This window comes from Mus caroli, chromosome 14, assembly GCF_900094665.2.
Source record: "Mus caroli chromosome 14, CAROLI_EIJ_v1.1, whole genome shotgun sequence".
Taxonomy (NCBI): Eukaryota; Metazoa; Chordata; class Mammalia; order Rodentia; family Muridae; genus Mus; species Mus caroli.
Genome location: NC_034583.1, coordinates 95,459,723 through 95,485,841, shown reverse-complemented (window position 1 = coordinate 95,485,841; position 26,119 = coordinate 95,459,723). Strand labels below are relative to the sequence as shown.

Sequence of the window (26,119 nt, the reverse complement as noted above, 5' to 3'; positions counted from 1 at the left end):
GTTGTTGCACCTACAGGGTTGCAGATCTCTTTAGCTCCTTGGGTACTTTCTCTAGCTTCTCCATTGGGGGCCCTGTGATCCATCCAATAACTGACTGTGAGCATCCACTTCTGTGTTTGCTAGGCCCCGGCCTAGTCTCACAAGAGACAGCTATATCAGGGTCCTTTCAGCAAAATCTTGCTAGTGTATGCAATGGTGTCATCGTTTGGAGGCTAATTATGGGATGGATCCCTGGATATGGCAGTCTAGATGGTCCATCCTTTTGTCTCAGCTCCAAACTTTGTCTCTGTAACTCCTTCCATGAGTGATTGTTTCCAGTTCTAAGAAGGGGCAAAGTGTCCACACTTTGGTCTTTGTTCTTCTTCAGTTTCATGTGTTTTGGAAATTGTATCTTATATCTTGGGTATTCTAAGTTTCTGGGCTAATATCCACTTATCAGTGAGTACATATNATGTGAGTTCTTTTGTGATTGTGTTACACAAGCAAGGATAATGCCCTCCAGGTCCAACCATTTGCCTAGGAATTTCATAAATTCATTCTTTTTAATAGCTGAGTAGTACTCCATTATGTAAATGTACCACATTTTTTGTATCCATTCCTCTGTTGAGGGGCATCTGGGTTCTTTCCAGCTTCTGGCTATTATAAATAAGGCTGCTATGAACATAGTGAAGCATGTGTCCTTCTTACTAGTTGGGACATCTTCTGGATATGTGTCCAGGAGAGGTATTGTGGGATCCTCTGGTAATGCTATATCCAATTTTCTGAGGAATCGCCAGCTTCTTTTTCTTTTTAAAGATTTATTTGTTTATTATGTATACATTGTTCTGCTTGCATGTATGACTGGACACCAGTAAAGGGCACAAGATCTCATTACAGATTATTGTGAGCTACCATGTGGTTTCTGGGAATTGAACACAGGACTTGTGGAAGAGCAGCCAAGCACTCTTAACCTCTAAGCCATCTCTCCAGCCCCACTTCCCCCCAACCCAGGCCTCTGTTCTTACTAAACAGGAACATATGAGGTATACGTTTATTTGTCAGCTCCATATGGGTTTAAAGATATGACATCTTAACATATATACAATCCTCATTTCCCATATTTTTTTCAAGTGACATGGAATATGAACTACTGATATATATATATATATATCAGTATATATATATATATATAATCAGTATATATATATATATATCAGTATATATATATGATATAAATACTGATGCGTTTTAGAATCCAGAAAAAACTCTCCCAGAATTTGTACCAGGAAACACAAAAGGTATAGAATGGCTGCCATTTTCTACCCTGTGACTAAGAAAGTGGCAGGAGGTAAGGGCACCCAGTCCAATCCACCCAGAGAACACGCTATCTACCTCTGTCTGGAAGGAACCTCCAGGGTGAGGAGGCAGGAACATCACACAAGGGAAACCAGAAATCCAAGCAAGAAAAGCAACAAGTCACCCCTTACACTCTGAATGCTTTTCTCCCCCTGCCCACCTTCTTCCCCGTCATTGTTTTTAAATTGTTTTATCATTCTTATCATCAGATGCTAATAGAGCTTGAAAAGGTAATCATGGCACCAGTTTCTTTCTTTCTTTCTTTCTTTCTTTCTTTCTTTCTTTCTTTCTTTCTCTTTCTCTCTCTCTCTTCCTTCCTTTCTCCTTTCTCTCTCCTTTCTTTCTTTCTTTCTTTCTTTCTTTCTTTCTTTCTTTCTTTCTTTCTTTCTTTCTTCTGAGTTTTCTTTTATTGGATATTGTCTTTATTTACATTTCAAATTTCCCAATTTCTGCCCCCCCCCCCCCCCCCCGAAACCCCCTATCCCATTCCCCCTCCTTCTGCCCACTCCTACCTCCTCACCCTTACATTCCACCTACACTGGGACATCTAGTCTTCACAGGATCAAGGGCCGCTCCTCCCATTGATGCCCAACAAGGTCATCCTCTGCTACATATGCAGCTGGAGCCATGAGTCCCTCCATGTGTACTCTTTGGTTGGTGATTTAGACCCTGGGAGCTCTGGTTGGTTGATATTGTTTTTTCTATGGGGCTGCAAACCCCTTCAGCTCCTTTGGTCCTTTCTCTGACTCCTCCATTGTGGTCCCCGTGCTCAGTCTGATGGTTGGCTGTGAGCAGTTCCTAAGTGAGACCCAAGTGCCGCATCCCCATGGCATGGCTTTTCTAGCTGATCATCACCCAGATGGCTCAGGAAGGAAGGAAAGAGTCTTTCCAAATGCTGCTTGAGTGCTGGCTCCAGAAGTCCATCATCCTCCAGGCATCTTTTGAAGAAAACAATATGGAAGTCCTTTATTTATAGATTCCAGGGACTATACTCCATAATCCTGCTATCCTGATCATACTGGTTTGGAAACTGGCATTGGATCCAAACACAATTGTCTATCAGCATTTCAGCAATAGGTTAGACAACTTAAAAGATAGGTTCAAGATATATCTCTATGCTAGATACAAACCGAGTTGATGTAAGAATTATCCAGAGACTTAAATATCAGATACACGAGAGCCTATGGAAGGGTAAGCAAGAAAGGCTAGCATAATGCCTAAGCCAGGACTTACTATAAATAATGAAATAAAAGGGGGAATGTAACAAAAAGCCAGGCACAGTGCAGAATAGCTAATACCTGCTGCCAGGAGGAAACTGCTGACTACATCAGTTAGTATAGGTCTATTAGGCATCTTCTATATGTGAAGATTCAAATATGAGTCAAATGAAATGCCCACCCTGATGAAGTTATAAGCACCTCGCCACACAGTGACCAGAGTGCAGCAAATGCCTGAAGAGCCAAAACACACCACGTGCTGAAAGCAAAATGAAGGAAGAGAACTGAGTTAGGGTATTGGTGAGTGACTCTGGCAAGCAGAAAGCCTGGTGAAGGGTGTCTGACATTGCAAGGCAGATCTAAAATGCTCAAATAGAAATCGAATGGGTGAGAGCCATTTGGGAGAACTGTGATAGAATGAAGACATCAGGACAAATAGGGGCCAGAGGAGAGGTTAATCTAGACATTCAGGTAAAGGCCAGATCATGCCAGCAGTTGTAGGCCATTTTCATGATTTGGTTTTTAATCCCAAGAGCAGAGGGAGGCCATCAAAGGATTCCAATGCGGAGAGACAAGCTGAGATGTGCACCTAACCTGACAAGGGGAACCTCTGTGGGAACGGGACTTAAAGAGTGGAAAATCCAGTTCCTAGGCTTCTGCAGAGTCCAGGGCAGCGATGGTGTCTTAGAGTGCCGGGTGGTATCCCAGACATCCAATTCCTGGCTGCGAGACAACATCTAACTCAGCTCTGCATCTGTTCTCTATGGCTTGATCCTCGTATCAGGTAAACACTCAGGATGCAGTTGTTGGCTGAATGGAGATCAATCCCCAAGGACCCAGTAATCGACAGTAGCAATAGTAAGATTCCCCCTCACCAGCAAATCCTTGCTAAGGAGAGATGTCTAACAGCATGGTATTAAGTTCTGTACTTCTCTCGCACAGGTGCATGAAGGCAAGGGAAACTTTTTGCCCTGAGATAACCTCTTCCATTGATAATAAGGGAATTGGTCAGGCAAGACATAGAGGTCCTGGTAAGGGAATATCATCTGCTGGCATGTGCAAGACCCGAATTTCAATTCTGAAAATTACAAAACAAAACAAAAAGTTTAGTCAGGCATGGTCTTGGAAAGCGGTGGTAGGGAGATTGAAAGCTCAATAACAGACTCTGTCTCAAAAGCACAACCAAACCAAACAACAAAAGCAAACTAACAAACTGAGGCCCTGTCTCACATTGCCCAGCTGCGTTCATCTCCCATGGTATCACAGCTGGGTGTAATCCCAGAGCCCGGGGTGTAATTCGGTGATAGAGTGTTTGTCTAAGCCTGTAAAAGGCCCCAGATTTGACTGCCAGCACTGAAAGAAGTCAGCTGTCTGTCTCCACTTCTTCCTCTGTAGGGTAGAATCATTAGCGGTTTGCCTATCTGAAACTGCTACAGTGGAGGTTAAGTAAGACTACATGCGTTAATCTTTTATCACAAGGTTTGACACGTAGAAAGCTCTCGATAAACATCATTATCTTTATCGTCCTTCACTGGACTCTGAGCTCTGCAGAGGGAAGCTCTCTTTGTTGGAGGACAGGTCCCTCCCCGCCAGGTTCTCATCCATCTGTCAGGATCTCAGGATTTTATTTCCCATGTTCATTTCAGAGCCATCTTTGAAAAGCCAGGTACTATAACAATCTCTCTACCATGTAAGGGAACACTCTCCCCACCCTGTAATTATTATCCTCTCCATTGCCTTCCTCTTTTCCTGTTCCAAGCAAAATTATTCAGTCTGCTTGCCTTTCCCCCACAATCCTGCTGTTTCAAAGTTAATTGCGTCTACTTGCATTACACACCTGCCTTACCTTATTTTGTCTATTAATTTTGTGTTCTTGTAAGTAGATTGCATCTCCTCCACGTGTCCCCTTTCCCTTCTTAATAATGAACTTTCTCGCTCTGGTATTGGCTGAGAATTATCCTTCAACCCAGGCTTCTTCATTGAGTGTCCAAATTCTTTGCCGCTTAGGTGGTTGCTTTTGGCACCTCCCTTGCTCATTCACCTTTGTTAGGCAACCGTCTCAGAAAACATCTCTCTCTCTCTGACAGACTACAGGAGGGAATTATTCCTCCAAATATTTTTTTTAAACTATCCTTTCCTTTGAGTTGGTTTTTATTGTGTCCTCCCTTTGAATGTCTAGTAATGAGCGTCTTCCAGGTAGAATTGCACATTGTCTATACTTCTGGCAGGTAAAGGGAAGAAGAAGAAAAAAGGCCCACCTTCAGGCACTCTTCCAAAGTGAATCAAATAAAACCCCTCCCAGGGAGGCCCATCCCTCTGGGCACTTCTCGGCATGGCAGGCTTCCTTCGGGAAGTTTAATTCTGCCTTTTCCAATTTTCATGCTTTACTGGCGCCCCTCACCTTCCATATCTGGGTCCTGTGTAGGTTTATTGTGTTCCTTAATTGTACTCTTAACACAGACTTCATCCACCGATTCTCAACCTTGTTTCATGGCTCGCTGCAAAGGATTCCTGTCCTGATCTATACCCCTCCCTCACCCCCACCCTCTTGAATTTCTTTATATAATTCTTAAACAAGATCCTTGGGATTTTGTTTTTTGGAAGCATTTATTTTCTCTTTCTTTCTTTCTTTTAACTCAAGGCCTCTTGTTTTGCTTGGTTTTGTTTTGAATTCTCACTTATTACTGTGGGGGATTATGTTTCCAAGGCTTTGTGCTTTGTTTGCCTGAATTGCTGCCTTCACCCCTAAATGATCGGCTCGAATTTGTCTGCTTATCCACAAGGGATCCCAGAAAGGGGGTGGGGTGGAGTAGGGGTGGAGGGGTGCATATGAGTTACTGGGTTAGGAACCAAGGAATCTTAACATAGAGAGAAGCCTCACCTCACTGCTTTACCCAATCTCTCTGACACGATGTGTTCCTGGCTGTATATAAATTCCCCAACTCACAGGAAACTCACAACTATACAAGGGCAACTTCCCATCTCACATATTGAACGGTCTACAAAATACTTCTTCATTTTTAAATAAAATCAGTCTCAACACAACTTCACACCCGTGTAGTGCTCTTGCTCTCCAAGGTTGTATGGGTTACACTGAGGCCACAGTCCCTGATTACATCTTTTAGTTATTTTCAAAATATATACCCCCAACTAGGCAATGGAGGCACACACCCTTAATCCCAGAACTTGGGAAGCAGAGGCAGGCAGATCTCTGAGTTTGAGGCCAACCTGGTCTACTGAGTGATTTTCAGAACAGCCAAGTCCTCACAAAGAAACCCTGTTTTTAAAATAGCAAATGTTTATGATATATCCTAAATATTGGACTACTACACTCTTCTGAGCCAATTGTTCTAAATTCTTTGACCCGGTGGCTAAGAGCTCTGAACTCCATTTCCTCTTACGTTAGCTTATGGAGTTCTTACATATCATCATATCCCCTAACTCACCTAACATAGAACCACGTGTGATGTTCTCCTAGGTCTGGTCATCTCAGATCTGTGTGCACAGATGACCATTTAGTCTATGATTATATTATTTGCATATCTTCCCTTTATAATGACTCTGGGTATTTGAATGAAAGAACCCTGTAAGTTTTGGGCCATTTAAAAATTTAATTCCCAGTTGGTGGCTGTTTGGGAAGGCTTAGGGGGTGTGGCCTTGCTGGAGAAAGTCTATCCGTGGGGGTGGACTTTGGGGTTTCAAAAGAGCCATTTCCAGTTAGCTATAAGCCCCAAACAAACTCTTCCTCTCTAAGTTGCCTTGGTTATGATGTCTTGCCTCAGCAATTGAGAAGTAACTAATAATCCCAAAATGTTATTTCATAGATTTTTAATATGAGTTATTCCTGAATAAGATAGCCTCTACCCTGAAATCACATTCCAAATTTTGGAATCTGAAATTAAAAATTCATACGTAGATTGATTTTATGAGTCCCAGCTTATCTTTTTCCACTTTCATTTTTATTTTAAATTTCAGCTCTGATATTCAAGTCAGTTATTCTGTCTCTCACCTGCTTCAGTCAAATGTATAGAAAGCGCACGGCCTCTTACGTCACAACTGAAATTCTTAGAAAAAAATTTGACAGCCAGGGCCAAGGATACAAAGCAAGTAATGACTGCTGAAGTTGCTATCCGTTAGACAAGCAGCACTCTTGAGGCTACCTTGATCCTTGGGTCCTCTGAAGCATACAGTACTGCTTATATTTTCCAGGAAATGTATGCAATGCTAACATATACATCTTAGTTATGATGACAGCTAACATGTAATCTGGATCGACTCTATTATGAGCTAAGCATTTTTCAAAAAGGTTCCCATGTACTGTAATCTCCATAGTAATGCTATCAACATGAAGGCTGTATTATTATGACTATTTTTCATACAGAGACACTGAAACATTGAACACTGGGAATGTTCCATGAGACAGACAATATGGAAATTTCAACTCGGACATCAAAAACTCTAGGGACTAAATTCATAAGCCCTCATTGAGATTTTGTCAGGTAACACGCAGAAAACCAAAATTGTTATGACTTTCCTGATTAACTAGTATAAATAATGTTTCCCAAAATAAGGGATGTGCACAACGTAGGTGCCAAGCTATTTAGAGATAGCATTTTTTTCCTGAAAATAAACTCAGACCTCTATCACCTCAGGATTCGCAGTGGTTTCACCTGAACATACTCACACAGTGTGCATTCCCCTGTCCTTATAGCCAGTGACAATGATCAAGGGACCAGAAAACTCTAAGCTTGTTAGACATCCCCCACTCCCCAGAAATCCAGCGTATCTATCTAACCATTTCTCTTTACCAGTCCACATTTCTCCCCTTGTTTGTTTGTTTATAAAGATTTATTTATTTTTACGAGTGCAATGTCACTGTCTTCATTCACACCAGAAGAAGTCATCAGACCCCATTCCAGATGGTTGTGAGCCACCATGTGGTTGCTGGGAATTGAACTCAGGACCTCCGGAAGAGCAATCAGTGCTCTTAATTGCTGAGCCATCTCTCCAGCCCCCCCCCTTTTATTATGTGTATGTGTGCTTGCCTACGTGAATGTATGCCACATGTGTGTGGCTGCCCACAATGGCCAGAAGAATGCTTCAGATCCTCTACAGCTAAACTAGAGTTACAGTCAATTGTGTGCTGCCCAATATAGATGCTGGGAATAGGACATCCATTCTCTAAAAGAGCAGTAAGTGTCCTTAACCACTGTGCTCTCTCTCTCTCTCTCTCTCTCTCTCTCTCTCTCTCTCTCTCTGTGTGTGTGTGTGTGTGTGTATCAGAGGACAACGTGTAGAATTGGTTCCTTCAATATACCACATGTGGCCCTGACATCAAGCTCAGGTCCCTTCTGAACCCAACCTCATTGGCTCAGTCCACCTTTCTTAACCCTCAATCCTCTCTTAACTGTGACCAGTGTGAACCTCAGCTAAATAACACAGAGCCCGGAGGGAGGGGAAATGTTTCTCTTCTCTCATTTTCATCAGATAACACTGCAGCATCTTCTTCCCAAGTAGGAGGGAGCCCTTTCTTTCCTGCCTTGAGCTCATAGCAGAGAAGGCTGGCTGGGAATGCGGATCACAGAAAAATGTTTTCAAGGGTGGGAGAATGTTAGGGTGTTTTGAGGCTAGGGTACACTTCTACCCTTGTACCATCCTCATAAGAGAAACAGTCCTATGGAGCTACCCAGACCCAGTTCACATCAAACAGAGCAGCAGTGGCCAAGCAATCAGAGATGATGAGCAGGACCACAGGTCCCCAAGGAGTCAAGAAGGCTAAGGGCCACAGTCACTGGCAAAGGAAACAACAGGAGCCAAAGAAAGAAGGAAATCCGAGGAGATAAAGGCTAAAGAAAAGGGATGAGGAGTGAGGAGAAAGGAATGCTTGCGGGCCAAGATAATTAACCTGGGTCACAAGTATCTTTTAGCAGTGAACTAGCTCACCGTTCCAGTTTCAGCTCCCAGTGTGTTCCTCCCATGACCTCAGTGCACACCCACACCTAAATGCGGTCCCTGGTTGTGCGTCAGGACATTACAACGTTTGGGCTTTATTAAAGACCACTGAGAACACTGTGCCTCTAGCTCTCACCGTGCTACCTACTCCCTCTGTTGATTGAGAATACTCAGGCCGATGGGAAGTTAAGCTTTCTGTTGCCGTCATTTTGGGATTTTGAAAGAAGTCCTCACTGTGTTGCCACGATGAGCTCAAACTCATGATGTTCCTGCTCTGGTGTTGTGATTGTAGGTTTGTGTCACCACATCTAGCCTTCGTTTTGGGTTTTAGATACCAATTGACTTTAAGGCATCGTAGAAAATGACTGAAGTCATCAAAATCCCAAACAGACTTTGGAATGACCTTGAACTGTGCTAGGTATGACACATCCCCCAAGCATAATCAGGCTGTCTGCCCATAGTGCCTCAACATTTATTTTATGTATATAAAAAAGTATATGTATATTAAAAAGTATAACTTTTTAAAAGGGCTTCTAGAAGCCACTGTCTAAAAACATAAATGAACAAATCCTTTGATCCAGAATGCAGAACTTAGTCGAGTTCAACAAACTTCTTATCGCTGCTTCCCCAAAAGATGTTTTCAAAGACAATCTTCCATGGAAATTCATACAGCCGTACTTTGTTCTGAGAGCACGTTCTCTGGGCGGGCAGCCTGTGTGGGGAAGACGGAACCGCAGGAACCGCCCCGTGCGTGGGTTTGGCAGTATGAATGTTGGTCACTGAAGACCACGTAGAAATCACAGCTTTAGGAAAAGCACTGGAGAGCTGGTGCGCCTCTCTTGCTACTGAACAGCAGAAGTGGACTTTGTCTCTGCGTGTTTCAGGACCAAAGGAAATAAAGAAGGGGCATAGTTTTCCTGGCTACTCCTCTGGCAGCTCTCAGCATCCTGGCCTGGTAGGGGCAGAGTCACATGACCATCTTTTTGAGCTGGGGAACATGGGACTAGCCCTCTCTGAGATTGTGCTCGCAGTCTACAAATTCCAGCCACGCCAGATTTCAGACTCTCTCCAAAACTGTTGCCAGGCACTAAAACCAAGAGGACTGCGCTGCATGGACTTTCGAAAGAAATCAATTACAGACTTCCCTGATTTGCCAAACAATCAACTACTGGAAATATTCTTTTTGTAAAGAAGCACAGAAAGGCCTACAGGACTTTTGCAAGGTGTTTGCAGGTCAGCCTTCTTTGGGCACCAAGCTAGACCATGATGAATAAAATATAACTTTTCACAACACACAGAGTCGTGCCCCCCCCCTCGCCCCCCGCTTCTGCTGTGGAGGACTGTGAATGCTAAAGACCAGTGATGGGGGGACCAGCAGCCAAAAGAGAATTCAGGCTCATTCTTGCTGACAACATTGTGGAGTTACTGAGGGAACCACAAGATCAAGCTTTTAGCTTTTCTTCTGAGCGCAGGGAAACATTTTTGAAGGAAATTGTGCTTAGGCACAGTTTCTTAGCTTCAAAATCAAGTGAGTCACAATACGACTCGGATGAAGAAGACTCTCTTCTACACAGTAGAGCAGTTCTTTTTTGTTGTTGTTGTTCTTTTTTTCTTCTTTTTAGTAAAGCGCTCTTAAGCCTAAAAATCACAAACAGAAATTGCTTTAGAAATACAGTATCTGTGGGAAAATGTTTAAATTATGATATTAACCTTTTTTTCTTTTTAATTCTCCAAGTTCCTATCAGTTACGTGTACCTGGACAATTGGGCAGGATCATAACCACGATTGGCTATGGTAGGCAAGTTTCTATATCCCGGTCATGTGCAATACTGATATAATATTAGTAGGAAAATAGAGTTAGGTCTTATACGGGTAATCTAGCTCTCTCTAGACCAAAAGAAAAATGAGTGAGAAACAGAATGTCTTGAGACATTCTTACACCACTTCATATGTTAATTAACTTATATAGCTAGATTGGATTAATCAAAATCTCTCATAATTTCTCAATAATAAAAACTAATAGATATCTGAAACTGTTTCCCCTACTTTTCATGCCCATTCTGTTCTTCTTGGGTCTCCTGTCTATAGAGAGGCCTTGGTGTACATGAGGAACTTACAGACATGCTCCTATCTGGTTCCTCCTGGTACTGCCTCTGCACACGCACTCAAACCATACATCTTTCCTCTTCATCCTCACTCTAAATCTGACACAGTTCGGATCACTGAAACAGTCTTTGCACAGAACTTCCTGTCCTCTGTCACAACCCTGGCCCCTCCACCCTTCATTCCTCTTTCCTTCTCAGAGTTCCTTTCAGAGTGTGATCATTTAAAAAGAATTGCTTCTCCTCGTAGATACAGGTCTGGAAACTCTAGAAACCAAAATTAGATACTGAGAATTTCAATTGCTTAATTATAATCAACCAAATAACAACAAGTCTGTAGTGTACAGACAAGGAACCGAAATAGAACCCAACATCTGAAGGTTCCAGGGAGGTAGAGGAGGTTCCAGCTTGTATTTAAGGGTTTTCATCGTGCATTCCCTTCAGAATCTTCTCAGCATTGTTCATCAGTGGATGTTACCGGACCTCGATGTGGCCTAGAGGATAAAATGAGTGCTTAGTAGACTGAGTGTAAAGTGTAGTCTTGCCTAGCCTACAGAGTGAGTTCAAGGCTAGCATGGGCAATTTAGTGCAACCTTGTCTCCAAATAAAAGAGAAGAAGGGAACTTTAGACTATATAGCTCAGTGACAGAAGGTTTGTCTAACATAAACAAGGCTTTGGGTTTCATTCCTATTGGCACAGATTCATGAACACACACACACACACACACACAGAGAGAGAGAGAGAGAGAGAGAGAGAGAGAGAGAGAGAGAGAGAGAGAGAGAGAGCTTGTCTGACATAGACCAGGCATTGGGTTCCATTCCCATTGGCACAGATTCATGAACACACACACATACACACACACACACAGAGACAGATATTTGTGGAGAAACAAACTGATCTTTAAAACAAATTCAATAAGTGGATTTTCTAAACAAATTGTCTTAATTGCAAACATTCAAATAAAATGGAGAAGAGAGAGAGAGAAGATAAGAAAAATTCTAAGAGTAACTTAATCACTAACAAGTTACCTAATTTAAAAATTAAGTCTTAGGAAATGGTCTGACCTATAGAAGAGTTCTGGGGACATAGAAAAGGATGCTGATGGCCCTTGATGATAGAGTTATCCTCAGATACCAGACACAGATCAGCTGTCAGCGACATAGCAGCTCTAATGAGATAAACTCTGGATCCTGTTTCTATCACACAGTTGAGTGTGGGTCTTGCTTCTGCCTGCCTCTCCACCACCAATAAAGAAAGTAATGAAAACTGACTTCTCTATGGACATTGCTTCTGAGTTTACACTGAGACCTTAGATCCCACAATGAAGCTTGACTTGGGCCCACCGGTCAGACTTTCTTTGCCTGACACACTCAGCTCCTTTTATCTTGCAGTAGGCAAAGTAAGACTCAAACCCTATCCTGTGACCACTCCCCCAGTGCCTAGGGGGTCAATCCTAAGTCCTCGTACCATGGCTTCTCAGCCTCTTGGCTAAGATCAATTGCATAAGTCCTCGTACCCGCTCCTGAGCATGAACGTAATAATTAGTACAGCTCACTGATTCAACTCTTCTTCAGCCAAAGAGGACAGGAAGCAGTGTCATTTCCTGGAGAAATTAAAAAGGTTGGTACAACTGAAAATCTAAGAAGCCGGGCAAAGTGGCACACAACTTTACTCATAGCACGTGGGAGGAAGAGGCAGCTGGATCTCTGAGTTCAAGGCCAGCCTTGTCTACAGATGATGTGGACAACCCTGCTATTTAAGGTCAAAGCCTACCATGTCTAGATAGCTCCTCTGAGCTCTGTGCAAAATGGAGGACTCCCCCCTTTCCAGCGGGGCTTCCTCTTCTCTGACTGACTTTATCTGGGGAGCCCGAACCCCACACCCTCTACCTGAGGAAGGTCACAGTCCTAGGCCAACCTACAAGTTCAACTTCCTCTTTCCCTGATAAGAACCTGTCCAGTAAGTACCTGAGATTCCTGGAAAGCCTCCATGCAAATGAAGCATTCCCAGTACTATAAACTCCAGCCTGTGATTTACGTTCACCCTGAAAACATCCTTCCTTCCAAAATATATCACCTTTGTTCATCCCAATGGAGCAAAGAGAAGACAGAGAACTACAGAATGGGTTCCAGGACAGTCTGGACAGCACAGAGAAACGCTATCTCTAAAAAAAAAAAAACAAAAGAAACAAAAATAACAACAACAACAATAACAACAACAAAAAAACCAACCAAACAAAAAACAGAAAGAAAAGAAAAATGTACATGGGCAGGCAAATAATGCCGTCACTGAATTTCTTGTCTGCCTTGTCTGTCTTAGAGATGGCATAGATAGGATTTGGGTAAAAGAGGGCCTATTAAGAGGGAGGTCGTAAAACACTGGACTCTAGAACAACCCTAAATGGACAGTTTTTCCTTTTGCCTGTAAGAACAGTCACAGTATGAGTTCCTTTGGATTTCTAGAATGTAGCTATTGGTCCAGTTCTATAGTCAAGGATTTGAGGAGTGTTGGTTGGGGTCATTGATACATAAAATTTGTGAACAGTTTAGTGAATTGTGGAGAGCTTTTGGGGGCTGTCTTCTAGGAATTTGGCAAAACTTTGACTTTGGGTTAGGACTCAAGAGGAATACAGCTGAGGAATGTGTACTTTGTGTCTTGATGGGTCTTGTTAAGACCCTGTAATTTTATGTTCACCCTGTAAGATACAGTAATCCCGGGACCTTCGGTCTATGCTTTGTTCCTTAACTACTTTGTTTATGACTTAGGACTGACCACATCTTTGTACGTACCTATAATAATATAAAAGCAGACTGGTAAAAAAAAAATAAACCCACTTCAGCCTCAGCACTGGCTAAAGTCATGTTGTAATGTTGTCTAATTGTCTTCCTCAGTCCTCGATCCCTCCCTTGAGACTGGGTTGTCTGACTGAGCTGGCATGGTCGGTGAATGAATACTGCAGGAGAGGCATTGAGTTGAAGACATGAAAGGCATGTCCCTCTGGACAGAACATAAACCGCATGTAGGGGATCTCCACAAAGGATAGAATAGTCACATGTCAAGGTCTGACTCCTTATGTCCCTAACAGAGACTATCTTAGATAGGATTTCTATTGCTACGATAAAATTCCATGACCAAAAAGCAAGTTGAGATGAAGGGCTTTATTCAGCTTATACTTCCATACTGCTGTTCATTACTGAAGGAAGTCTAAACAGGACTTCAAATAGGGCAGAAACCTGAAGGCAGGAACTGATGCACAGTCCATTCAGGGGTGCTGCTTACTAATCTCTTCCTTGTGACGTGCTCAGCATGCTTCCTTATAGAATCCTGGACCTCCAGCCCTGGGATGGCCCCACCCATCCTCCATTGATCACTAATTGAGAAAATGCCTTACAACTGGATCTCATGGAAGCACCTTTCGAACTGAGACTCCTTCTTCTCTGATGACTCTCACTTGTGTCAAGTTGACACAAAGCCAGCCAGTACAGAGACATATCTCTAAGTGAATCTATTGGCTCAGGTAGCCCATTTGACAGCAATTCTCACCCAGGCAGCCCTGTGTTTTCCCCATGGGGTCATGAGGAAGAGATGATGGTAAGTCCCACTACCCATATATCTCATGGCCAGGCTTCACAGGGTTGTTTTGACAGTCATATGCCCAATTTGACATTAAGAAAAGGATTGATACCATGATGCCATAGTTCAAGGAAAGCAGCCAATGAGTGACAGACTTCCTTCCCTAAACCTCTAAATGATAGTGTTTGTCCTTCCTGAAAGAGAGCACGGAGGTGATTTTCCTTTGCCTTTGCAATGCTTTTAGCAGCATGATCCATGACGTTACTACACTTCCCAGAGGTCACATGATATTATTCTAAAGAATCAGGTCTCCCAGCAACTGTCAACTGTCTATCAATCCTCAGGGAAGGGTGTGGCCCCATGAGTTTCTTCCCATGTAAGGAAAGTTCACAGGCCAGACCTTCTGTAGGTCTTGTGAGGTAGTGACAGCTTCTGAGAATTTAAAAATACATCGGCCATATTGTGCCTGAAAGATGGCATTCTATAACATTCCGCATCTCACTCTGGCTCTCCCACACTGACCAGTCTGTGTTATTTACTGAGCCTCAAAGCCGGTAATATGTATGTCACATTAAATGCACACAGTATCCAATGGTCACTTGTTCTCAGCACTTTGTCCAGTTATGTGTCTCCACAGTAACCCCTGCCCACTACCCAAGGAAGCTTCTTGGAGCAAAGCTGATAGCAACGCTATTCTGTGAGCATAAACACGAGGTGTAGAAGGCAATCTGAGAGGCACACTTGATAGCATCCCTTTATCAAGACGGCAGTAGCTTATTAGAGCCTATGACCTCCCCAGCCATGGACTTAAACTATCAGACATGAATTCCCTCCTACGGAGCAGGCCCCAATTACAACCAGAAGGCTGTTGGTTAGACCCATAATATTCATGCTGATATTTCACCGATGCTCATATCTTGTAAGGAAGGTCAGTAGTGTAGCATGCAAACTACTCAGTTGACTGAACTGATGACTTTTCTCCAGTATCTAAACTTTGGACCTGATGAAAGCCAGTAGTGAGGATATAGCCTCCTTTCTCTCTCTCTCTCTTTTTAATCAATGAGAATAAAGCACAGAGAATTTTAACTATTGGCTAAAGTCACTAGTTCTGAGGATCAAGCTAAGAACCACCATCTCACCTACACATTAATATATGCAAAGGATAAGAAACTAAAACTATGAGTGGGCCTTGTAGAAAGAAGCAGACAGATTCTTGTCTTCTTGAACCACAGAAGACTCAGTTCCCATTCAGCATCCCCTCTCTCCCATGCTATAGGCATATGAACTCTAAATGACTATAGAATCTATATGTATTTAAACATCTCAAGGGAGGCAAGGAAAAGGAGAGCTCCCTTTTTTTTTTTTTTTCAAATGATTTTTCTTTGCTGGAAAGTATTTTTGCAAACACAATAAATACAGGCAGGATTTATTTTTCCCATGTAAAAAGAAAATGAGCTATACTTGTTTTTTTCATATCTACTACTACTACCCATAAAAGAAAACCAGATCATAGCAGCTAATTTCTAGGAGAGTTGAAGGGACTCAGAGGTCCCCGTGCCATGGTGTCCTTTCCATCTAAAACCTCAGAGAATTTCCATGCAAGTTGTTTTACAGACATTCCAGAACAGGTGTTACCAGTGGCAGTAGGTAACTGAGCTGATGGCAGTGTTAAATTATAAGTAAGTAGGGTCTTTAAAAAACAAAACGAAACAACCTCTGCAAAAGTCAGCACTTAATTAAGGGCATTCAAATCCCTTGATGCTTCATCTAATTCACCCGCTCCCCTTTTTGACCTAAAATAAGCCATCTAATCCAAAACATGAACTGTTGTGTTTTGCTTTGTTTTTAGGCCAATGAAGTCATGGTTTGCCACTCAAGTCACTTGGTGCCATAGATTGCCATTATTCACCCTGATGTAGCACAAACTCATGGTTATGCCATTTAAGGTTTCTGGGTAGGCTATTTGAATGAGAAATAAATATTTCCCCTGCTCAGCTAACTCTTGCTCTTGTAGAGAGGTAATCCAAATGTCACTGCTCCCTCTCAGTACGCTGGAGCAAGGGTAATGACCAACATCTGTTTTGAATCCATTTCTAGGGAAAAAAGCTTGAGGTCTTTCTTCTATTCTCACATGCCTCTCTGATAGTCATACTAGCACTTAAAGGAGAAAGAAAAAAGCTCTGAGAAAAGGACAAGGCTATTGTAACCTCATATATGCACACACTTGCACTCAAGAACGTGAAAAAATTCACAGAGGAAGAAACTGTGAGCAATAAATTTGTTTACTGCCTCTCTTTAATAAATGGCGGTGATGGGAAGAGCTTTGATGGGTACATTCTGCTTCCTTCCAGCTTCAGCTTTGTCCACAGATGCTCGGAACACCTGCAGGACACTCATAAATAGAAAAATTTACAATCTCGCTCTGTAAAGTGCCCTAAGCTACATCTCATCCCAGCTGCCTTTGTGCTGCTTGCCCACCTGTGATGCGGAGGGCCACAGGGTCAAAGCCCTTTGGTCTCTCCCCCCTCCCCCCCACTCCTACTGGGGCACACACATGAGCTTGCTTCTTACAAGGATCAAGCTTTTTCCAGTTGTCCGAAGGTTTCTTTTGATTTCTTGGCTTCCAGTTTTGCTGAGATGTCTGAATCTTTGTTTATTTTTACCCATTTGGAAGCATATTTCCAGATTGCTTCTAGATTAAGGAAGAGAAAATAAAACTCAGAAAATGAAGTAACATCACATGATCCCTCGGGGAACTTTCAATATCTGCTATTTCCTGTTTGTTTTAAATTTGGCCATTCTTTTGTACAAACTTGAAATTGGCCAGTTTAAAGCAAACAAATAACAAATAACCCACTGTAAAATCCAGGACCTTGTATCTAGAATATGTTAAGAAGCCTCATAATTCCATTATTAAAAAATAATAACAATTCCATTATTTTCAAATAATAGCTCAATTGTAAAGTAAGTAAAGGCTCTGAACAGATTGTTCTCCAAAAGAAAAATACAAATCAACAACAGACATAAAAAGATGTTTGATGCCATTATCAAATATTCACAATCCAAACCACATTAGGATACTAGTTCATACATACTGGGTTGTTTAAAATCAAAGAGTTGAATGAATAACAGCTTTATTATCATTCATGGTAAAGATGTAGAGGCATCAAAATCCTTAAAACAGCTAGTTGGTGTGCAAATAATGAAGGTTACCTGGGAACTTGGTCCCTAGAAGGTTTACTATAGACTTAACAAACATGGTGCTGACCTTACATTTCTTTCACCAAATACTTGACCAGAAGCCGCTTGGAGGGGACAGTCGATCATGGCGGGAAAATTATGGCAGCAAAGTGAGGCAGCCGCCTCCCTTGTGCCTGGTTCAGGATGCAGAAGGAGATGAGAGCAGCTGCCTCCCTCATCTTCTTTCTATGAAGCTCAGGGCTCCTGTTCATGAGATGATTCTGACAATATTTAGGGTGGGCCTTTCTTACTCTGTTAAAACTTTCTATAAATACCTTCATTGACACACCCAGAATCCATATTGATTCTAAATCCCAATAGATCAACAAAGTAGATTAACCACTATATCAAATTATTCATCAACTCTATTTTGAGAAATCTACCAGGAAACCTAGAAATACATGTTTAGGCAAAAACTCAGAATAGTGGGGTCATTTATAAGAGCCAAAAATGAAAACAAGTCAAAAGTTCTAACTGATAAAATGAATAAACAAAACGTGATATACTCATAGACAAAATGTAGAGAGCAATCTGGGGATTGAGACCCCCTCTCTGCCGCACACACACACACCCTGGTCCCTTTCTGACCCTGAGCTCAGTTCATGTAGCAGAACACCTGTAACTCTCGAAGTCCCCAGTCAAGCACGTGCCAGCCACCAGCCAGGGGAGGGAGGAGCCTAATGCCTGCCACCTGCTTGCCAGTATCTCTTAAGCGATTTCATGTTGAAAATTGGCAATTATCATCTGGGTGGCACTCAATATTGTTTTAACGCTCCTTAGTTAGGCAGAAAGTGACAGAAGCCTGTCTGAAGAACAAAGCAGAAAGAGAGGCCCATTTCATCCTTTAGCGCCAGCACCCTTCCCTGTCAGCCTGGGTCCACCTTCTGCCCTCCTTTCTTCAGCAAGCTCTCTTTAACCTGGAAACTGAGAGGCTAAGAGGCTACAAGGGTATTTATGCCTTTGAGACACTCTCATGGTCAAGAAAAAAGAAAAAAAAAAGAAAGAAAAAGGAAAAGGAAAAAGAAAGCATTCTTTACATTCTTTTCATTTTTAAACCCACCAGGTTCTGGCAGAAGACCAAAGAAACGTGCTGCCCTTTTATTATATGGGGTAAGTAATAATGGATATCGCTAAACCCAAGAGGATTCCAGTGTCACCTTCTTTAACTTAACGACTCCGTGGATGGTCTGATGGTCTATGCCTGGACGGGGGAGGTAACAGTGGGGATGGGAGTTGTGCCTGAGCTGAGTGGTGGCGGTGAGGGTGGCCCGGAAGTAAGAAAGTGGGTTGTGAGCATCTACAGCCTAAAATGCTCCCGAATCTATAGGTAAGGTTGGAACTCACTGGAGGTGTTTACCACGCTATCCCATTAAATGCTTTTAAAGAATTAAGGAAGGCTAAGAGAGACACAGACAGGTTGTTATCAGAAACACACCTTGAGAAACCACGAGGATTCTTTAAGACAGCATCAAACTGCCCACCTGTAAAAACTTAAGAGTTAACAAAGAACCTGAGCAAGGGGGGGGGGGGGGTCCTGAACCCAGGAAGTAGAGAGTGGCAGGACCGGTCCCACCCCAGGTTGTCCATAACCGAGTTGAAGAAGAACCACATTTTCGGTGAGAATCCCCAAGCCTTTAATCCCTAATGTACAAAGGAACTTCCTGAGAGCGAACAGAAAGGTCATCTCCTCTGGGAGCTACCACCCACTGATCCTCCATCTCTTTTGTTCCAAAGTCTGAAGTGACGTGCTCTCAACGATTTCCTTCAGACCCCGTTCATCTGGCTTCACCCCCTGAACATCATTCCAGCTGAGCAGACAGCAGTGGCTACTGTGGGTGAGAGCAGGCAAACACACGCTGTCTTGGAATTACAGACGCAGTACACACCATTGACCTAGACTTTGAGGGCAGACTTTAGAGACCATGAAGCTGACCTTCCTGGGTAAGGGGTGGGAGACCCTAGGTCTGGGAGAAAGACTGCCGAAACAAAAAGATCGATGGCTCCTAAGACGACGAAATGGTCAAGGGCTCCAGTCCTCCATGTGCAAGATGGCTGTAATACAGCACCTCCCCCCAACCCCGGGAAGCTGTGTTGAGGATTAAATGAGGCATTGTAAAGAAAGAACTCTGCCCAGGATGCAGCACTTAAGCAGATGCTAAATCATCATTATCATAACAATCCTATTACGCTCTGAAGCCTATTTAAACAAAAAATGTTTCCTCCCAGTTCTGCCTACTCTAAACCCTTCTTTCTAGAGCGGACTCAAGGATGTTAGTGTTGTTGTTGTCATGGTTTTTGTTTTAATAGTCTTAAAACACCGAGTGAAACAACCCCTCTAGAAGGCAAAAAGCCAGTGCCTCTTCTCGGCTTGCTCGCAGAGGTCTCCAGTGCCCTGCGATTCAACCACCCTCTCGAGGCATTTGGCCTACAACCCCGCCTTCAGAATTGAAGAGTCAGGAGACCTTGCCCCGGGTGCTCAGACTCATTAAGATGAATTGCCTGTCTCCTCTTAGTGGAAATAAGGCAAAGTACGCCGAGGGATCCCAGAGAGGACAAAGAGCTTGAAAGTCTAATTAGGAAAGGGGAGGCTCGTGCAGGATGAGTGTCTAGGGATGAGGGTTAGGGAGGGCTAACTAGCAAGACCAGGACTAGAGAGAAATGTTCTTCGGAGGAAGTTTGGTATGTCTGCCATAGCACTCTCTCATCCACGAAAGCAGCACCTCCCAGAATGTCTTGGAGTGCTCTCAACTCAGCAGACGGCGTTTTGCCTGCTCCCTGAACTCAAACTCTAGCTCAGGAAAAAGATACCACTGAGCTCCGGGCACCGCGAGCACAGTGCATTAAAACATTAAGAGACGCGTTGAGAATCCAGTTCCTCAGAGAATCCAGTTCCCCAGAAAGTTTAAGAAAATTCCAAGAGTTCGATCTTGGAGAAGTCCCATACAATCCTACGGATTTGTGATTAACATTTGCATGGGACATTTTGAGGGTCCTTTTTCTTATGAAGAAAAACTGCACACGTGTAACTGCCGTGAAGATGAGAACGGATGGGGAAGAGATGTCAGCAGCGCCCGAGAGACCTTAGGTTTGATTGTCGTAAAACACCAAAGGCGATGTTGCTTTCTGCTGGGACAGAAAGAAACTGGACTTCAATCAGAGGCAAAGCCAGGCTTCAAAGGCAGGCTTCCAAATCCTCCCCATGCAGGCCTTTGCACCACACCAATTTGCTTCCCTATTGTGGTACTGCAAGCTGAGCATGCTCTTTCTGTTCCTAGCGTTTTTATGGCCCTTTTCTCACTTATAAAGTGAGGAGATTAGAATAAATCACCTCAAAGTTACTTCCCCCCGGCTTTGCAATTTATTAAAAGGAAGGGCCTTCCTACGAGGCAGAGGCCTGAGAATAGCAGGGGTCTTTCCACATGTGGAAACACACTGTCCTCTCCTCACTCAGAGGGAGACAAAGCTGGTATCCACGGGGGAGCTGGTCCCTGGGCTGAGAAACCAGGCAAGTGTGAATTCTAATCCTGGTGCTGACATTGACTTCCTCTTAATCCTCTGAGTCACTTTGTTTCCGAGTTTCCATCTAGGCACCAAGGTTAGCGGGACTCATCAATCTCCCAGGAGGGTGTTCAGGCTGCTCAGGGGCTGTAAGGAGCCAAAGGCTTCCTTTCTGAAGGCCCCGCGGTGCCTTCACAAGAGGTGTAATGAGACACAAAACTCATGAACGTTTTAAGGCAGGGTTTGAAAAACCACACTTTAAAAAAAAAAACAAAAAAACAAAAAGCAAACGCCTGCCAAACTTGTTTGATTCTCTGAAACACAAAGTTCAATTTGAGACGCAGTAGCTCCCTAGTTGTTGATACATTAAAGGAACAAGATATAGCTCAGAGCAAACTTATCAGGACATATATGGCAATCGAGGTTCCAGATTTGGGATCAAAGAAAACACACCAAATGATATTTACTAAGGTAAACGCAATGTTCTCTCCTCCATGCCATCATTATCAACAGATTTATAGGATGAATCGGAGCAAACTTTTTTAAGGGTCAGATTTTTCTTTTTAACCCAGAAGAAAATTCTGAGCAAAAAAATTATTCAGACGTTTTAAAAGTGCTCAAAGGTTTTTTGTTTGTTTGTTTGTTTTAAAAAAGAAATAACTAAACAAAGTAAACCTCAGATCTTACCCTTGTCTGTAAAGTTGAGCACTCTATCTGGCATGCCACATCTCCACATCTTTTTAAACATGGTCTGTATAGAGATGCTTAAGTGTGCATACATGTGTGTGTATGTTTGTATGTGAGTGTGTGTGTGTGAGAGAGAGAGATTTTTTTCCTATGCTATCATGTAATACAGTCCCCGGTTGTATAGATTTAGGAATCACATTTTTCTTTCCCTCCTAGCCCACTATGATGAAGACCCCTTGGAGTCTTGGGAAGAGAAGCCAGTGGGTCAGGAAAGCATATATCTGTCTTTCTGCCCTAATAGATAAAGCAGGAATTTTCTGGTGGTCTCTCTCACAGCTTCTGATGTTCAGAAAGATAACTGTGTACACCCCTGTAGGAGAAGAGGCTGACTTTTGTGTGGTTCTTTCTTGTGCCTGTCTTTCCCCTTCAGTGTTTAACTGAGTTTCCGACGGCCTGTCTCCGGCTGTGATAAATCAGGGGTTTCTTTTTCCCACTCTGGACACCATTATGACATCACAGTAGCTATACAAACCCCAGAGTGAAGCAAACAAAAGAATTTTTTAGTTCCCCTTCATTCAATAAGGCTCCATTTTCTGTCACACGACAACCTTTTGACCTGCATCCTAATGGCTCTGGTCACTCAAGGGCAGAAGTCCGGCCATAGGTTAAGTCTGTGCGTGTTTATGTTGAGGAGGGGTCTGTTTGTGCTCACTTCCTGTTGTCTGCTGGCACAATGCCATCGCTGTTCCGGAGCCATGAGATCCTGCCTCCTGAGTGAGCTCTTTCCTCTGAGATGTTAAAAGGAGGTTGCCTTTCTTGTCTCTCTGTCCCTTCAGTAGCCAGGCCTTTTTGTCTTGGCTGCGGCTGAGCTGACAGTAGAGCCATCTTACCTTGAGAGGCTTGGGGGGGGGGGGCAAGTAATACTGACTATTTCGTTGGGTTGCAACGGTTTCCCGCTTTGCATTTCTTAACACCTGCTAGCCTGAACATTGCTTTAAAATGTACGGCTTCTGTTTGATTCCTTTTTAATTGTTCAAAGCAAAAGCAGAACATAAACAATCAGCATATCAGGTAAACCAGACTATTTGGGCAATAGTCGGATTTAAATAAATACAGATCTGCAACTCACACCTCTCTCTCTCTCTCTCTCTCTCTCTCTCTCTCTCTCTCTCTCTCTCTCTCTCTCTCTCTCTCTCTCTCTCTCTCTCTCTCTTACTCTATGCCTTCTCTGCCCACCTTACCTGCTCCTGCCTTCCTCCACACTCTCCCATTCTGCTTCAAGGAGAGGAGTAGACTGACCACTGCTAGAATGAATGCTACCAAGCTGACCAGTCGCAGAAAGTGTTGAGGCATGTGAACAATGTTCCACCCATGCAACACACTCATTCAGCCAGCCAACCCAGCTGGCATTCATCCCTTCCTCTTTCAGATGGGCCCAGGTTCTACAGGGTAAAGTCACTCAGCATTCCCAAAGCAGAAAGTGGTAGGTACAGCAGATGAGTGAAGACCAGCCTAGAAAGGATATAGCATTCGTCATCCCTCGCAGGAGAGAGGTGGGGGACCTGTTCACACTCCATCTCCTGTCTCACCCCGGGGGGGGGGGGTCTCTGTACTACCTATGGTATGTGAGCAGGCAGTGCACCCTTAGGGGAGCGCTGCTCTCTGGAGTCCCATTGTCTTCAACTAATTCTTTAAAGGATAACGCAGAAAGGATATTTAACTTGGTACACTTCCAAAACCAGTGATTTACTCTCTCCACTAGTTTCCCACTCTATGCCTGTATAAGACCTCAAGATGGGCATAGAATTTATCACTTGGCCTCTTCTTGACTATGTAGTCAGACAATATGGGATCCTCCCTCCCTTCTTTTCCTTTTTTCTTAAACCACAGTTCCAAATTATGCATATTCCTCCATTGTGCAATCTCATGCTCCATTCCCCCCCCCCATATGCTATGACAGATCACTGCAGCAGGCCATTGTGCATGTCCCCGAGGTGGGAAAGCTGCCTTCCTGAAGCAGATTAGTGATCACCCTGGAGTGGTTCCATGTTCCTTTTTCCAGGAGCCAAACCCGGATGCTTTTTTTTTTAAAGATACTTTTAAAAAAAGAAATGCAGGCACGAATATAACTCGAGGAATGCTATACTTCCTGGTACCAGCTGTTCATCAAATTATGAGAAGAAACAGGAGGGTTTATAATCCTTGAAATTTCATTTGAGCCCATGTTGTCACAGAGGTAACTTCCTACCATATGCTCCATCCTTTCTGCAAGGTCCCAAGAAACCCCCGAGAGCATGGAGTCCCGAGGGTTAATTTAATTTTATCTGTTTTCTTCCCATGGTAGTGAGAGAGAAGCTGCCATAGAATCCTCCCATTCCTCTTACTTTTTTTTTTCTTCACATATAAGTGGTTCTCTCCTTAAAAATATAAGATTCTCCTTCTCAGCATGGTCTAGGATTTCTTAAATTTTCCTTCACATGACTGCATAAAATATAAGATTATGCCATTTTCATAAAAATAAACACAAATGGGCATAACCATGTTAAACAAATGTTGTCATTCAAAGAATGACAAGTATCATGTTTTCCTTCCCTTGTGATTCCTAACATTTATATGGATATGTAAAATAATGTATGCATATGACATAACAGTAGAAGAGAAATAGCCTAGGAGAATAAGAGGAATAATGGAAAGGGTGGGGGTGGGGGAAGAGATAGGGAGGGCATGGGGGCAAGGTGTTCAAAGTGTACTCGTATGAAAATGGCTTTATGTAACACATGACCATGTATCATGACTATACATATGAAAAAAATGTTTTTATATATGCATATGTATGTATATATAAATGCATACATATATCTATATACACATATACATACACATACACACACACCGTGCTGTGGCTAAAGAAATGACTCAGCAGTTAAGAGCACTGGTTGCATATCTAGGGCACCAGGGTTCAATTCTCAGGATCTTCCATGTGAGGTCTGACAGCCTCTTCTGGTCTCCAAGAGCACCAGGCACGTGTGCAGTGTATACATGCAAGCAGAACACCCATAGCTGTAAAAATAAAATAGGTTTTAAAAAGCAGAAGAACACAATTCTGCCACAAAAATCACCTAAGATATCTGGTGTTTATTATCGGCTTGTTCAGAAGCCAAATTACATCCCCAGTCTCTACCATCTATTGCATTTTACCTCAAGCTCACTAAGAGAAGATTTTGAAAAGCAGAGACTGGTAGAAGAATGAAGAAAGAGGGGAAAGTGGAAGCAGTCGACACACGAGAGACAAGCAGCACATCTGTGCAGTGTGAAGGGAGAGGGCCTATATGATCCACACCAAGGTCAGGCGATGTGTGAATACCGAGGACCAGAAGGGGGAAGAGTCAGAAGAGGGAGGAGCCAGAATGGGAGGAACCAGAAGGGGAGGAGCCAGAAGGGGAAGGCCAATATGGAAGCTGTCCATGGGGACTTCTTAGGAAGAAGGCTTACTTACTAGCTGTGCCCAGAGTGTAGCAAAATGGAGTCAAAAGACCTGCTTCATACAACTTCTCTTTTCCTTGAGGTTTCCACGTCTCAAATATGTGTGGAACTTCAGCTGTAACATGCGCCACGCAGGTGCTTTTCAGGGATCAAAATGGAATGACAACAGCCATAGAATGGAGAGATCAGAGCAAGAGACCTATTCTGAATGTACTATTTTGGCATCAGGAGTCAGCGGTCTGGATTTCCAATCCTACAATAAATGAAGGACAGCTGGAATCCTCACAAAACATCACACATATTCTGCAGAGTGCTGAACCCTGGTGAACTTTGTGAAGATCCACTACCACTGGCCTGGCAATCATTTCTCTCTTTCCAGGTGAGTGAACAGGTGAAGAAAACATGAGAAAGAGTGATTGATTTCCTATACTGCCCAAGAAATTAATCGCATATGAGAGTTAAAAAATATGGAAGTACAATATATAATGATAATCAGGGGGTATATTATCTTGTCTAATTTTAATCAACCCTTGACATATATAAATAGAGATTTAACTAGTTGACTGATTAGTTCTTTTTCAGTTTGTGTGTTTTCAAGTGATTTGTGATCTTTCTTTAAAAAAAAATGTCTTTCTCTCTTTCTTTTACGAATCTCTGGCAAGTTGACATACATATGGTGAACATATGGCCTGCCCCTAATTGATTTAATTCAAAGAGGACCCAGGGGAAAGCTCTGAGCACTATCTGTTTGAGAGCTTTGAGGAATGTTTATTTCAGAGTGAAGGGTGAAAGTGTGATACCATCATAGTGGTGCAACTGGAACAGGCCAGGCATTACCCACACATGGCAGGGAGCAGCAAGGATATAAATCACTAGGGCGCGTGTGACTCCAGCTCTCTGAACTGGCACAGGAGGTTAAAAAAAAAGTGATGCCTATTTCAAGAAAAAAGTACATATATTGCTTACCCTGAATTTCTCAGGAGAAAGCACATTGCCTTACTAACCAGCACCCCAAACACACACACACACAC

At 43.0% G+C, this 26,119-nt stretch overlaps 2 long non-coding RNA genes across 2 annotated transcripts in view; one reads left to right on the top strand and one right to left on the bottom strand.

Annotated features, from left to right (window-relative positions):
• Nucleotides 1–16,489: 16,489 nt before the first annotated feature.
• On the bottom strand, nucleotides 16,490–22,005 carry LOC110309849. The gene is made up of 3 exons (XR_002379756.1): nucleotides 21,606–22,005; nucleotides 16,752–16,872; nucleotides 16,490–16,562 (listed from the first exon to the last, which is right to left on the bottom strand). It is a non-coding gene; the product is annotated as an uncharacterized LOC110309849 (long non-coding RNA).
• Nucleotides 22,006–24,815: 2,810 nt separating this feature from the next.
• LOC110309850 overlaps nucleotides 24,816–26,119 on the top strand; it is a 3,120-nt gene continuing 1,816 nt past the window's right edge. Inside the window, exons 1-2 of the long non-coding RNA XR_002379757.2 lie at nucleotides 24,816–24,949; nucleotides 25,317–25,467. This is a non-coding gene — a long non-coding RNA (uncharacterized LOC110309850). The remainder of the gene's footprint in view (nucleotides 24,950–25,316; nucleotides 25,468–26,119) is intronic.